Source organism: Callospermophilus lateralis, chromosome 14 (genome assembly GCF_048772815.1).
Source record: "Callospermophilus lateralis isolate mCalLat2 chromosome 14, mCalLat2.hap1, whole genome shotgun sequence".
In the NCBI taxonomy this organism is placed as follows: Eukaryota; Metazoa; Chordata; class Mammalia; order Rodentia; family Sciuridae; genus Callospermophilus; species Callospermophilus lateralis.
The window spans coordinates 78273001-78288222 of NC_135318.1; positions in this window are offsets into that span (position 1 = coordinate 78273001).

Sequence of the window (15222 nt, forward strand, 5' to 3'; positions counted from 1 at the left end):
GATCACAGTGGTCTGCTCCGTTGCCTGGTGCAGGTTGGAGTTCCTGACCAAACACCTGAGTGTCCACAGCCTGTGTTGGCCTTCCTGGGCAGGCTGTGGTTGTGGTGGCAAGAGCCAAAGCCGTCTTGGCGTGATGAAGGAGCCAAGGGCTGCCTCTCAGCCATACTAGTGGGTGGTTCTGGAAGAAGCACCCAGGGTTGTGGCAGCATTGTCCGAAGACATAAAGCCAGGCCATCTTTCTTATGGCTTTCCTTGGGAGTTGGTGATGTGTACAGCTCTTGGATTTTTTGCTGTTCTCTCACTTTTCTGGACAAGTTTTCAGTCGGTTAGTAGCAGGCTTTACGTGGGAAGAGAAAAAAAGCTGGCTCTAAATCTTGCTGGACTTATTGAAAAAAATTGTGGACTTCTTGAGAAAGTTAGCCTTGTTGAAAAAGAACATGAAGGCTTAGATTCATCTTTAAAGGATTGCAGGTTTGAGAAGGGTTCAAGGGAAGCACAACATCTGCAGGCAACCTACGAAAAGCTGCATAGGTCCGAATCCAGCCATGGCGTTGAAGTGCTCTTTCTGGAAGAAGAGCTCAAATCACAGAAGGCTAAGCATGGTCAACAGGATGAAACGATGGCGCGTCTATCAAGAAGGATACAGTCCCTCCAAGGTGAAGCTGAATCCCTCAGATCACAAATAGCTGAAGCTAAATCAAACTGGAGACTCTTTCAAGTCAATGAGGAAGAACTGAAGCTGGCAATGAAAGAGGTTTTGAATGAAGGATCCCAACTTCCGCAAACGCAGAGACCAACAATACAAGGAGAAGCTGAAGCACAGAGGGAACAAGGAGGTGTCCAATATAAAGCAAAAATCACATTAGAGAACTCTAAAGTCGCTGGAGAACAAGTTCTAAGGGACACAGAAAATCACATGGAGTCTCTGAGTGTATGCTTGCTGCAGATGAAGGATAGGTCTTCTCCAAGCCTGGGAGCCCAAAGGGATGGTGGTCACCTGGAATTGGGAAGGACGAGTGAACCAGAAATTGGTGCTCACTTGGAGGATGAGTCCAAAGGAGCTTTGAGGAACCTGGTTTATGGTGCTAAGCTAAAAGCCTTCTTAGAAATCTTGGCAGGAGGAAGAAATCAAAAATGTACTTTCTCATCTGAAGTGGCGAAAACCACGGAAGACCTTACAGAACACCTTAAAAGTCTGCAGACTGAACAGGCATCCTTGCAGTCAGAAAATGCACAGCTGCAAAGTGAAAATGAGACCCTACAGAAGAACTTTAAAGTCATGGTGGAACGCTATCAAGAAAATATGATGAAACTGCACAGGAAATTAAGAGTGGAGAAAAACTCCCGGGTGGAGCAAGAGGAGAAACTTTCCAAAGTCGAAGAAAAGTTGAGCCATACAATGGAAGAGCTGGAGACCTACAGAAAGAGAGCCCAATACCTTGAAGAAGAATTGCAGAGAACCATTCATTCCTGTCTGGGGAAGATTATTTCCTCTGAGAAAGAAGCACATGCTAGTGAGTTGGCAGCTCGGATTGCTGAAAGAAACCTCAGTTATTTCAGGAAACAAAATGCGCGCAACAGTCAAAAATTAACTGAGAAGGAGCTTAGATTTGAACTTGTAGAAAAAGATCCCTATGATGCACTGGATGTTTGCAACTCAGCAATGGGCAGAAAGCCTTCTCCAAATGGGCCCTCACCAATAGGTCAGCCTTCATCTGAAAGGAGACCTCCTCATTTTGAAAAGAGTGGTCCACTCACACTCTCACCTTTCACTCCAGTGGGAGGAGGAAGAGGGTCAAGGGGCCCTGGAGAATCCTCTGGACCATGCGACTAGCAGTAAAGGAAGAAAATCCAGCTGTCATAAGTTCACTGATTTTCAGAGAGCACCTTCTCAGACTGGGCCCCTCTCTCCTCCAGGGGAACAGGCCAGCAGGCTGATGATCCCTCCACCAGGCCAACCATATTCTTCTGATCCACGTCTTCCTCTACAAAGGCAAGATAGGTTTTATTCAAATTGTGGTAGACCATCGGGACCAGCAGAACACAGAACTAATAATATGCCTCCTCTGGATAAATGGGATGGGCCTATGTCTTGACCAAGGCAATCCAGTAGAAAGGAGACCATAGTCGATCTCAGGGACTCTGACGTGCCTGATTCAAATCTCCATGCTGAAAACCATGCAACTGGCTCTGGCTCTGTGTTGGCAACTTTCCCTCCAGTCAGAGGTGCCTTGTTTCCAGTTGACCCAAGGAGTCAGTTCATGAGAAAGGACCTTTTTTTTCCTACACCTCTCCCAGGAATCGTGTATGGGAACCTGGAGATCATTTTCCACCAGGCCTGCCACACACTCTATTTTAAATGGGAAATGACTATGCAGGGAGGGGGTTTTCGTCACAATCTTCCCCTAAGAGCTGGAATTCAGCCCTCTACACCCGCATTCTGAAAGTACAAGTGAGTTCCCTGAAGGTTTCCTTCCACCTGCAAAGAAGCCTGTTACTCAACATCCAGAACCAAACAAGAAACCTCATGCTGTTGCTCTCTCTTCAAATGTAATTGGAATTATCTCTCATTTTTAGTTTTTAAGTAACTGCTTTTACTTCAGTAATTGACTATATTTTGGCTCCAATTGAAGCTCAATGAAACTATTATTCTTAAGATAGTATTTTTTAAATAAATTGGTTTATGTAGGAATCTTATGAGTAAATTATTCCTATTTTATTTTATTCCAGAGTACAGCATTTAATCTGATGAAGCCACTATTATATAAACAAGAATGGGAGTTCTAGGTACTTGGAACCTAGCTGATGGAAAGATACTCTAAAATCCCAACAAAGAAGTGTATTTAGTATGACTGTAGCAAATGTCAAGTGACTTTAGGTTAATGAAAAATTGTCACTGATTTACAGACTGGTTGGGCATATCAGCAAGTTTTTCCATATCAGAATAACTAGAGCATGGGAGGACCAAAGGAGAGAACACAACGAAACATGTCACGGAAACAGGAGATCTCAACTACAAAGAAAAATGAAGACCTCTTTTTTATATTGGTTGCTTAAAACATTACATAGCTCTTGAGATATCATATTTCCTACATTAGATTCAAGTGAGTTATGAACTCCCATTTCTACCCCATGTACACATTGCACAATAACATTGTTTACACATCCACATTTTTACAACATGCCATATTAGTAACTGTTGTATTCTGCTACCTTTTCTATCCTCTACTATCCCCCCTCTTCTGCCCTCCCATCTTCTCTCTCTATCCCATCTGCTGTAATTTAAAGTTTGGGAATTGGAAACCACACTTTAAACTCACTCTGCTCCCCTTTTTCCCTTCTGTCAAATTACTCATCATCTTCTTCTATTTCTCCTCCTCCTCCTCCTCTTCCTCCTCCTCCTTATACCTTTCATTCATTCATCATACACTCATGCATTGGTTCATTCATTCTTTTCACATATGGTGTTGGGGATCCAACTCAGGACCTTGGACACTGCGAAGCCAGCACTCTAGTGCTGAGCCAAAATCCCAGCACCTGTCTTTTTGATTTTATGACTGTTTATATGAAATTCAGAATTGCATTCTGCTATGGTTCACTGATATGTGGATTGACCTAGTCCTTGATTTCTGAGAGACTTTTGGAAAATACATATGAATTATTAGGAGGTTGAAATGAAGAAACAAAGAGGAAATTCCCCAATTTCTTATTCTTAAATTCCACACTCTGACTCTGCCTACCTGCTATAAAAACTTTTAAACGCTTACTCCCCATTTCTATATCATTGCCAACAAGTGAACATTCACTGCCCTACAACAAACCAGAGAATTCACATTGAACAATGTTTCCCCATTAGAGACCAAGAAACAATACTTATTAAAAAAATACCCTAGTTATGAATTAGTAGTTAAAGCTTTATTTGAGTGTTAAATGTGCTCTAATTATGTGTTTGTGTGTTTGTTGATGTGTGTGTGTGTGTGTGTGTGTGTGTGTGTGCTTGTGTGTCAAACATGCACTGAGGTGTAAAATAAATGCAGGATTGCAACGGCCTTCTTAAAAATAAGAAGCACCTTTATCACATTTGAAGCCCAGGGAAGAATCTGCCTGATACTTGACCTACAATTAATTGAAACGTGAAAAATTCAGGCCTAGAAAAACAAAGCCAACATACATAATAAATCTAATCAGTCTGTCTCTCCTGATTTCAAATAGGTTCTGTAAATAAACCTAAATTGCCAGCATAAAACATCAGTTGCTCAAAACGAGTGGATGGATGTCACCTGCCATGGGCTGTGTAAAATACATGGAGGATCCCGCACTGATTGTTATCTAGAATGACTTCTGCCTGAAGTACTATTAGTGAATAGTTGCTGATATACTGCGGTTCTTATACCAGTAAACTTTAATGAAGGTAATTTCAGGCTGCAAAGGAATAAATTGATTTTACTAACTGGTTTTTGGAAAACACTGCCATGAAAAATTATCAATATGTTCATAAAGGCATCTACATGTCTCTCCACAGGGGTTTTACGTAATGGGGGAGGGGGTGAGGTCTGGATATAACTTAACTGTCCATTAGTAGGTACAACAATGTAATGGGAATCACAGTGCACATACTGGTTTGAACTCAATCTAGGTAACATGGATTCACCTCTGTGTAAGAGGCCTGCTTCTGAAAAACACAATGTAGAGCTCCAAAAGCAGAACGATACTTTCAGAATACCATGTTATGTTTGTAAATAGACAGATAGATATACAGAAATCAAAAATCTGAAAACGGTCTGGAAGCGTACATTTCAATAACTTACAATGTCAGTAGTGGGAGATTAATAGCAGATCAAGAAGACTGTATCTGCATGCGAGATGGTTCAATTTTTAAAGAGCTTTTTAAATGACAATGGACAAAGAATTCAAAGGGTTACAGTAAGTGTTGAGGAGTCACTTGCTAAAAGGAGCACAGAGGTGAGAAAGAATTAAGTAGAGTTCAATAGAACCAGGTATAATATCTGTACACATGACTCCATGAACAGGAGAAAAGGGGACACTTAAAGAAATCATAAGGACTAAGGAGAGATCAGGATTAGGGGGGCTTGTAGGAAGAGCTGAAAAAAACAAAGCATGCAATGGGCAGAAAATGTGGAAGAAAAGGCCTCACAGGTGGTAAACTGATCCATCCCTCCCTGGTAGTTCAACTGAATGAATAACAGTGAGGCCGGCTAAGTGGGAAAGCACTTGGAAACTCTGTTCATGCAGACAACAGAAAGTGCCACCAGAGTGAAAAAAGGAAACCTAGTAAGGCACCTTAGCCCCTGCTCCTCGGTGTTTTATGCAAGCTATCTTTCTTACTGTGCCTCTGTTCATCTACACTGATACGTGTTAGGTCCAAAGGCAGTGACAAACATTGTTACATGTATTGATGAATCCTGCCAATTCCACAAAGCACAGCCATTTTACCTAGTGTTCTCAATACCTTCTTTTTGACTCTCATCTCGTTTGAAGAAACACTTTCAGAGGAAAGAAGTTCTCCCTAAGCCACATGTGTCCTTAAGTAAACTATGAATTGAGTGCTATTTCAAGGTGTTTGGGCTGATTCCTCCACATGGCCCGTAAAACCTAGAAAAGTGTCATGCACCCACAGGCAGTACATCTTCACTGAGTCCTGTTCTTTGCACTCCAGGGTCATATTATTGTCCATTTAATGGTCAGAAAAACAGTGTTACAGTGAGTATCCTTCTTAGTAGTAGGACTAAAGTGTTTTGGACTCGCATGTTCAGTTACTGAAAAGGCTCAGGGAAGTCCACTTGAGAGCTGGTCATTCGATACAGGTACTGGAGAGGAAAACAAGCTACTCTCATTTGGCAACTTTTAGACACTGATACAGCTCTGGCCATGTAAGTGAAAATAACAACAGGTCTAATCATGCATGGTGGCCTATGGGCTTGGAACTTGCATGCTTACAAAACCAGTGATTACTTGTGCATCTTCTCCTTCGAACCTCATATGTGAATCATCAACTAGTCAAGTGTTAACTTGGGAGGAAAACAATATGTTGGGATGTCCTTTTTGTACATCAAGCCATGAACTCTTTGTCTTAACATCAACAATATAATTAATGTTCAGGAGTTAAATCCATTTCAGAGAGTCATATCCATCCTTCTCGTGGCTATATATTTTTAAGGACCAGCCAGCTTCCTTAGATGTTTTCAAGCCCATGAAAAGACCAAAAAAAAAAAAATCTGAAAGAAGAGTTTGAAGAATTTTCAACAAATACTAATCTAGAAATGCTGACATGAAAACCAACTAAAGTTTTCAACTCCTTTTTTGGAAAATTAACTGTCCCGTGCTTTTCAAAAACGACTTCTCAGAACTGACTTGTGCCCATGTTAGCAACTCTTCTGAGATTACTTTGAAAGTAGACTAATGTGAGAGTTTCTCTTTAGAGATAATTCAGATTACTTGCATAGGAAGTGGCAGCAGGTCTGGGGATGTTGTAGCTCAGTGGCAGTGACCTTGCCTACCTTGGGCTGGCCTGCCATGGACTTTCACCCCAAACACTTGCAAGAAAAGAAAATGGAGGGAAGGGAGAGGGAAAGGTGGAAGGGAGGGAGGCAATGTTGGAGGGATGGAGGGAGGTAGAAAAGAAGGAAGAAGAAAAGGAGAAAAACCAGGAAGGGAGGAAGGAAGCAAGGAAGGAAGGAAATAGGGAGAGCACAAGGGCAGGGAAAGGACTGAGTCACTAAAACAAAAGGCAAAGGACACAAAGACCAATATAGGCCATAAAAGCTGTTGGAACAGTTTAGACAGCTTTAGAATTTGAGTGACATCAAACTCAAAGTTATTATGACTGGATGGAATCTTCCTACTTAGCCCCGCCTTGGCCTGGCCTAAACCAAATCAAGGGGTGGGTGGCATGGAGAGGAATTCTCTCTGGCTGGAGTGGGAGGGACCTAAACCTGTGGAACTTGAGGATGCACTGGGTAGGGAAGGGGACAAGACTCCCCTGATGGGCAGTTGAGCACAACAAGGCTCCTGGGAGCCCTTGATCATGGCTCCTACCGCCATACGCCCACCACCCGCCATACGCTCAGCCCCTGAAGGGGATCACAGTGGTCTGCTCCGTTGCCTGGTGCAGGTTGGAGTTCCTGACCAAACACCTGAGTGTCCACAGCCTGTGTTGGCCTGCCTGGGCAGGCTGTGGTTGTGGTGGCAAGAGCCAAAGCCGTCTTGGTGTGATGAAGGAGCCAAGGGCTGCCTCTCAGCCATACTAGTGGGTGGTTCTGGAAGAAGCACCCAGGGTTGTGGCAGCATTGTCCGAAGACATGAAGCCAGTCCATCTTTCTTATGGCTTTCCTTGGGAGTTGGTGATGTGTACAGCTCTTGGATTTTTTGCTGTTCTCTCACTTTTCTGGACAAGTTTTCAGTCGGTTAGTAGCAGGCTTTACGTGGGAAGAGAAAAAAAGCTGGCTCTAAATCTTTCTGGACTTATTGAAAAATGTGGACTTCTTGAGAAAGTTAGCCTTGTTGAAAAAGAACATGAAGGCTTAGATTCATCTTTAAAGGATTGCAGGTTTGAGAAGAGTTCAAGGGAAGCACAACATCTGCAGGCAACCTACGAAAAGCTGCATAGGTCCGAATCCAGCCATGGCGTTGAAGTGCTCTTTCTGGAAGAAGAGCTCAAATCACAGAAGGCTAAGCATGGTCAACAGGATGAAACGATGGCGCGTCTATCAAGAAGGATACAGTCCCTTCAAGGTGAAGCTGAATCCCTCATATCACAAATAGCTGAAGCTAAATCAAACTGGAGACTCTTTCAAGTCAATGAGGAAGAACTGAAGCTGGCAATGAAAGAGGTTTTGAATGAAGGATCCCAACTTCCGCAAACGCAGAGACCAACAATACAAGGAGAAGCTGAAGCACAGAGGGAACAAGGAGGTGTCCAATATAAAGCAAAAATCACATTAGAGAACTCTAAAGTCGCTGGAGAACAAGTTCTAAGGGACACAGAAAATCACATGGAGTCTCTGAGTGTATGCTTGCTGCAGATGAAGGATAGGTCTTCTCCAAGCCTGGGAGCCCAAAGGGATGGTGGTCACCTGGAATTGGGAAGGACGAGTGAACCAGAAATTGGTGCTCACTTGGAGGATGAGTCCAAAGGAGCTTTGAGGAACCTGGTTTATGGTGCTAAGTTAAGGCCTTCTTTGAAATCTTGGCAGGAGGAAGAAATCAAAAATGGACTTTCTCATCTGAAGGGGCGAAAACCACGGAAGACCTTACAGAACACCTTAAAAGTCTGCAGACTGAACAGGCATCATTGCAGTCAGAAAATGCACAGCTGCAAAGTGAAAATGAGACCCTACAGAAGAACTTTAAAGTCATGGTGGAACGCTATCAAGAAAATATGATGAAACTGCACAGGAAATTAAGAGTGGAGAAAAACTCCCGGGTGGAGCAAGAGGAGAAACTTTCCAAAGTCGAAGAAAAGTTGAGCCATACAATGGAAGAGCTGGAGACCTACAGAAAGAGAGCCCAATATCTTGAAGAAGAATTGCAGAGAACCATTCATTCCTGTCTGGGGAAGATTATTTCCTCTGAGAAAGAAGCACATGCTAGTGAGTTGGCAGCTCGGATTGCTGAAAGAAACCTCAGTTATTTCAGGAAACAAAATGCGCGCAACAGTCAAAAATTAACTGAGAAGGAGCTTAGATTTGAACTTGTAGAAAAAGATCCCTATGATGCACTGGATGTTTGCAACTCAGCAATGGGCAGAAAGCCTTCTCCAAATGGGCCCTCACCAATAGGTCAGCCTTCATGTGAAAGGAGACCTCCTCATTTTGAAAAGAGTGGTCCACTCACACTCTCACCTTTCACTCCAGTGGGAGGAGGAAGAGGGTCAAGGGGCCCTGGAGAATCCTCTGGACCATGCGACTTGCAGAAAAGGAAGAAAATCCAGCTGTCATAAGTTCACTGATTTTCAGAGAGCACCTTCTCAGACTGGGCCCCTCTCTCCTCCAGGGGAACAGGACAACAGGCTGATGATCCCTCCACCAGGCCAACCATATTCTTCTGATCCACGTCTTCCTCTACAAAGGCAAGATAGGTTTTAATCAAATTGTGGTAGACCATCGGGACCAGCAGAACACAGAACTCCTAATATGCCTCCTTTGGATAAATGGGATGGGCCTATGTCTTGACCAAGGCAATCCAGTAGAAAGGAGACCATAGTCGATCTCAGGGACTCTGACGTGCCTGATTCACCTCTCCATGCTGAAAACCAAGCAACTGGCTCTGGCTCTGTGTTGGCAACTTTCCCTCCAGTCAGAGGTGCCTTGTTTCCAGTTGACCCAAAAAGTCAGTTCATGAGAAAGGACCTTTTTTTTCCTCCACCTCTCCCAGGAATCGTGTATGGGAACCTGGAGATCATTTTCCACCAGGCCTGCCACACACTCTATTTCCAATGGGAAATGACTATGCAGGGAGGGGGTTTTCATCACAATCTTCCCCTAAGAGCTGGAATTCAGCCCTCTACACCCGCATTCTGAAAGTACAAGTGAGTTCCCTGAAGGGTTCCTTCCACCTGCAAAGAAGCCTGTTACTCAACATCCAGAACCAAACAAGAAACCTCATGCTGTTGCTCTCTCTTCAAATGTAATTGGAATTATCTCTCATTTTTAGTTTTTAAGTAACTGCTTTTACTTCAGTAATTGACTATACTTTGGCTCCAATTGAAGCTCAATGAAACTATTATTCTTAAGATAGTATTTTGTAAATAAATTGGTTTATGTAGGAATCTTATGAGTAAATTATTCCTATTTTATTTTATTCCAGAGTACAGCATTTAATCTGATGAAGCCACTATTATATAAACAAGAATGGGAGTTCTAGGTACTTGGAACCTAGCTGATGGAAAGATACTCTAAAATCCCAACAAAGAAGTGTATTTAGTATGACTGTAGCAAATGTCAAGTGACTTTAGGTTAATGAAAAATTCTCACTGATTTACAGACTGGTTGGGCATATCAGCAAGTTTTTCCATATCAGAATAACTAGAGCATGGGAGGACCAAAGGAGAGAACACAACGAAACATGTCACGGAAACAGGAGATCTCAACTACAAAGAAAAATGAAGACCTCTTTTTTATATTGGTTGCTTAAAACATTACATAGCTCTTGAGATATCATATTTCCTACATTAGACTCAAGTGAGTTATGAACTCCCATTTCTACCCCATGTACACATTGCACAATAACATTGTTTACACATCCACATTTTTACAACATGCCATATTAGTAACTGTTGTATTCTGCTACCTTTTCTATCCTCTAATATCCCCCCTCTTCTGCCCTCCCATCTTCTCTCTCTATCCCATCTGCTGTAATTTAAAGTTTGGGAATTGGAAACCACACTTTAAACTCACTCTGCTCCCCTTTTTCCCTTCTGTCAAATTACTCATCATCTTCTTCTATTTCTCCTCCTCCTCCTCCTCTTCCTCCTCCTCCTTATACCTTTCATTCATTCATCATACACTCATGCATTGGTTCATTCATTCCTTTCACATATGGTGTTGGGGATCCAACTCAGGACCTTTGAAAGTGCGAAGCCAGCACTCTAGTGCTGAGCCAAAATCCCAGCACCTGTCTTTTTGATTTCATGAATGTTTATATGAAATTCAGAATTGTATTCTGCTATGGTTCACTGATATGTGGATTGACCTAGTCCTTGATTTCTGAGAGACTTTTGGAAAATACATATGAATTATTAGGAGTTTGAAATGAAGAAACAAAGAGGAAATTCCCCAATTTCTTATTCTTAAATTCCACACTCTGACTCTGCCTACCTGCTATAAAAACTTTTAAACGCTTACTCCCCATTTCTATATCATTGCCAACAAGTGAACATTCACTGCCCTACAACAAACCAGAGAATTCACATTGAACAATGTTTCCCCATTAGAGACCAAGAAACAATACTTATTTAAAAAAATACCCTAGTTATGAATTAGTAGTTAAAGCTTTATTTGAGTGTTAAATGTGCTCTAATTATGTGTTTGTGTGTTTGTTGATGTGTGTGTGTGTGTGTGTGTGTGTGTGTGTGCTTGTGTGTCAAACATGCACTGAGGTGTAAAATAAATGCAGGATTGCAACGGCCTTCTTAAAAATAAGAAGCACCTTTATCACATTTGAAGCCCAGGGAAGAATCTGCCTGATACTTGACCTACAATTAATTGAAACGTGAAAAATTCAGGCCTAGAAAAACAAAGCCAACATACATAATAAATCTAATCAGTCTGTCTCTCCTGATTTCAAATAGGTTCTGTAAATAAACCTAAATTGCCAGCATAAAACATCAGTTGCTCAAAACGAGTGGATGGATGTCACCTGCCATGGGCTGTGTAAAATACATGGAGGATCCCGCACTGATTGTTATCTAGAATGACTTCTGCCTGAAGTACTATTAGTGAATAGTTGCTGATATACTGCGGTTCTTATACCAGTAAACTTTAATGAAGGTAATTTCAGGCTGCAAAGGAATAAATTGATTTTACTAACTGGTTTTTGGAAAACACTGCCATGAAAAATTATCAATATGTTCATAAAGGCATCTACATGTCTCTCCACAGGGGTTTTACGTAATGGGGGAGGGGGTGAGGTCTGGATATAACTTAACTGTCCATTAGTAGGTACAACAATGTAATGGGAATCACAGTGCACATACTGGTTTGAACTCAATCTAGGTAACATGGATTCACCTCTGTGTAAGAGGCCTGCTTCTGAAAAACACAATGTAGAGCTCCAAAAGCAGAACGATACTTTCAGAATACCATGTTATGTTTGTAAATAGACAGATAGATATACAGAAATCAAAAATCTGAAAACGGTCTGGAAGCGTACATTTCAATAACTTACAATGTCAGTAGTGGGAGATTAATAGCAGATCAAGAAGACTGTATCTGCATGCGAGATGGTTCAATTTTTAAAGAGCTTTTTAAATGACAATGGACAAAGAATTCAAAGGGTTACAGTAAGTGTTGAGGAGTCACTTGCTAAAAGGAGCACAGAGGTGAGAAAGAATTAAGTAGAGTTCAATAGAACCAGGTATAATATCTGTACACATGACTCCATGAACAGGAGAAAAGGGGACACTTAAAGAAATCATAAGGACTAAGGAGAGATCAGGATTAGGGGGGCTTGTAGGAAGAGCTGAAAAAAACAAAGCATGCAATGGGCAGAAAATGTGGAAGAAAAGGCCTCACAGGTGGTAAACTGATCCATCCCTCCCTGGTAGTTCAACTGAATGAATAACAGTGAGGCCGGCTAAGTGGGAAAGTACTTGGAAACTCTGTTCATGCAGACAACAGAAAGTGCCACCAGAGTGAAAAAAGGAAACCTAGTAAGGCACCTTAGCCCCTTCTCCTCGGTGTTTTATGCAAGCTATCTTTCTTACTGTGCCTCTGTTCATCTACACTGATACGTGTTAGGTCCAAAGGCAGTGACAAACATTGTTACATGTATTGATGAATCCTGCCAATTCCACAAAGCACAGCCATTTTAGTTAGTGTTCTCAATACCTTCTTTTTGACTCTCATCTCGTTTGAAGAAACACTTTCAGAGGAAAGAAGTTCTCCCTAAGCCACATGTGTCCTTAAGTAAACTATGAATTGAGTGCTATTTCAAGGTGTTTGGGCTGATTCCTCCACATGGCCCGTAAAACCTAGAAAAGTGTCATGCACCAACAGGCAGTACATCTTCACTGAGTCCTGTTCTTTGCACTCCAGGGTCATATTATTGTCCATTTAATGGTCAGAAAAACAGTGTTACAGTGAGTATCCTTCTTAGTAGTAGGACTAAAGTGTTTTGGACTCGCATGTTCAGTTACTGAAAAGGCTCAGGGAAGTCCACTTGAGAGCTGGTCATTCGATACAGGTACTGGAGAGGAAAACAAGCTACTCTCATTTGGCAACTTTTAGACACTGATACAGCTCTGGCCATGTAAGTGTAAATAACAACAGGTCTAATCATGCATGGTGGCCTATGGGCTTGGAACTTGCATGCTTACAAAACCAGTGATTACTTGTGCATCTTCTCCTTCGAACCTCATATGTGAATCATCAACTAGTCAAGTGTTAACTTGGGAGGAAAACAATATGTTGGGATGTCCTTTTTGTACATCAAGCCATGAACTCTTTGTCTTAACATCAACAATATTATTAATGTTCAGGAATTAAATCCATTTCAGAGAGTCATATCCATCCTTCTCATGGCTATATATTTTTAAGGACCAGCCAGCTTCCTTAGATGTTTTCAAGCCCATGAAAAGACCAAAAAAAAAAAATCTGAAAGAAGAGTTTGAAGATTTTTCAACAAATACTAATCTAGAAATGCTGACATGAAAACCAACTAAAGTTTTCAACTCCTTTTTTGGAACATTAACTGTGCCGTGCTTTTCAAAAACGACTTCTCAGAACTGACTTGTGCCCATGTTAGCAACTCTTGTGAGATTACTTTGAAAGTAGACTAATGTGAGAGTTTCTCTTTATAGATAATTCAGATTACTTGCATAGGAAGTGGCAGCAGGTCTGGGGATGTTGTAGCTCAGTGGCAGTGACCTTGCCTACCTTGGGGCTGGCCTGCCATGGACTTTCACCCCAAACACTTGCAAGAAAAGAAAATGGAGGGAAGGGAGAGGGAAAGTTGTAAGGGAGGGAGGCAATGTTGGAGGGATGGAGGGAGGTAGAAAAGAAGGAAGAAGAAAAGGAGAAAAACCAGGAAGGGAGGAAGGAAGCAAGGAAGGAAGGAAATAGGGAGAGCACAAGGGCAGGGAAAGGACTGAGTCACTAAAACAAAAGGCAAAGGACACAAAGACCAATATAGGCCATAAAAGCTGTTGGAACAGTTTAGACAGCTTTAGAATTTGAGTGACATCAAACTCAATGTTATTATGACTGGATGGAATCTTCCTACTTAGCCCCGCCTTGGCCTGGCCTAAACCAAATCAAGGGGTGGGTGGCATGGAGAGGAATTCTCTCTGGCTGGAGTGGGAGGGACCTAAACCTGTGGAACTTGAGGATGCACTGGGTAGGGAAGGGGACAAGACTCCCCTGATGGGCAGTTGAGCACAACAAGGCTCCTGGGAGCCCTTGATCATGGCTCCTACCGCCATACGCCCACCACCCGCCATACGCTCAGCCCCTGAAGGGGATCACAGTGGTCTGCTCCGTTGCCTGGTGCAGGTTGGAGTTCCTGACCAAACACCTGAGTGTCCACAGCCTGTGTTGGCCTGCCTGGGCAGGCTGTGGTTGTGGTGGCAAGAGCCAAAGCCGTCTTGGTGTGATGAAGGAGCCAAGGGCTGCCTCTCAGCCATACTAGTGGGTGGTTCTGGAAGAAGCACCCAGGGTTGTGGCAGCATTGTCCGAAGACATGAAGCCAGGCCATCTTTCTTATGGCTTTCCTTGGGAGTTGGTGATGTGTACAGCTCTTGGATTTTTTGCTGTTCTCTCACTTTTCTGGACAAGTTTTCAGTCGGTTAGTAGCAGGCTTTACGTGGGAAGAGAAAAAAAGCTGGCTCTAAATCTTGCTGGACTTATTGAAAAAAATTGTGGACTTCTTGAGAAAGTTAGCCTTGTTGAAAAAGAACATGAAGGCTTAGATTCATCTTTAAAGGATTGCAGGTTTGAGAAGGGTTCAAGGGAAGCACAACATCTGCAGGCAACCTACGAAAAGCTGCATAGGTCCGAATCCAGCCATGGCGTTGAAGTGCTCTTTCTGGAAGAAGAGCTCAAATCACAGAAGGCTAAGCATGGTCAACAGGATGAAACGATGGCGCGTCTATCAAGAAGGATACAGTCCCTCCAAGGTGAAGCTGAATCCCTCAGATCACAAATAGCTGAAGCTAAATCAAACTGGAGACTCTTTCAAGTCCATGAGGAAGAACTGAAGCTGGCAATGAAAGAGGTTTTGAATGAAGGATCCCAACTTCCGCAAACGCAGAGACCAACAATACAAGGAGAAGCTGAAGCACAGAGGGAACAAGGAGGTGTCCAATATAAAGCAAAAATCACATTAGAGAACTCTAAAGTCGCTGGAGAACAAGTTCTAAGGGACACAGAAAATCACATGGAGTCTCTGAGTGTATGCTTGCTGCAGATGAAGGATAGGTCTTCTCCAAGCCTGGGAGCCCAAAGGGATGGTGGTCACCTGGAATTGGGAAGGACGAGTGAACCAGAA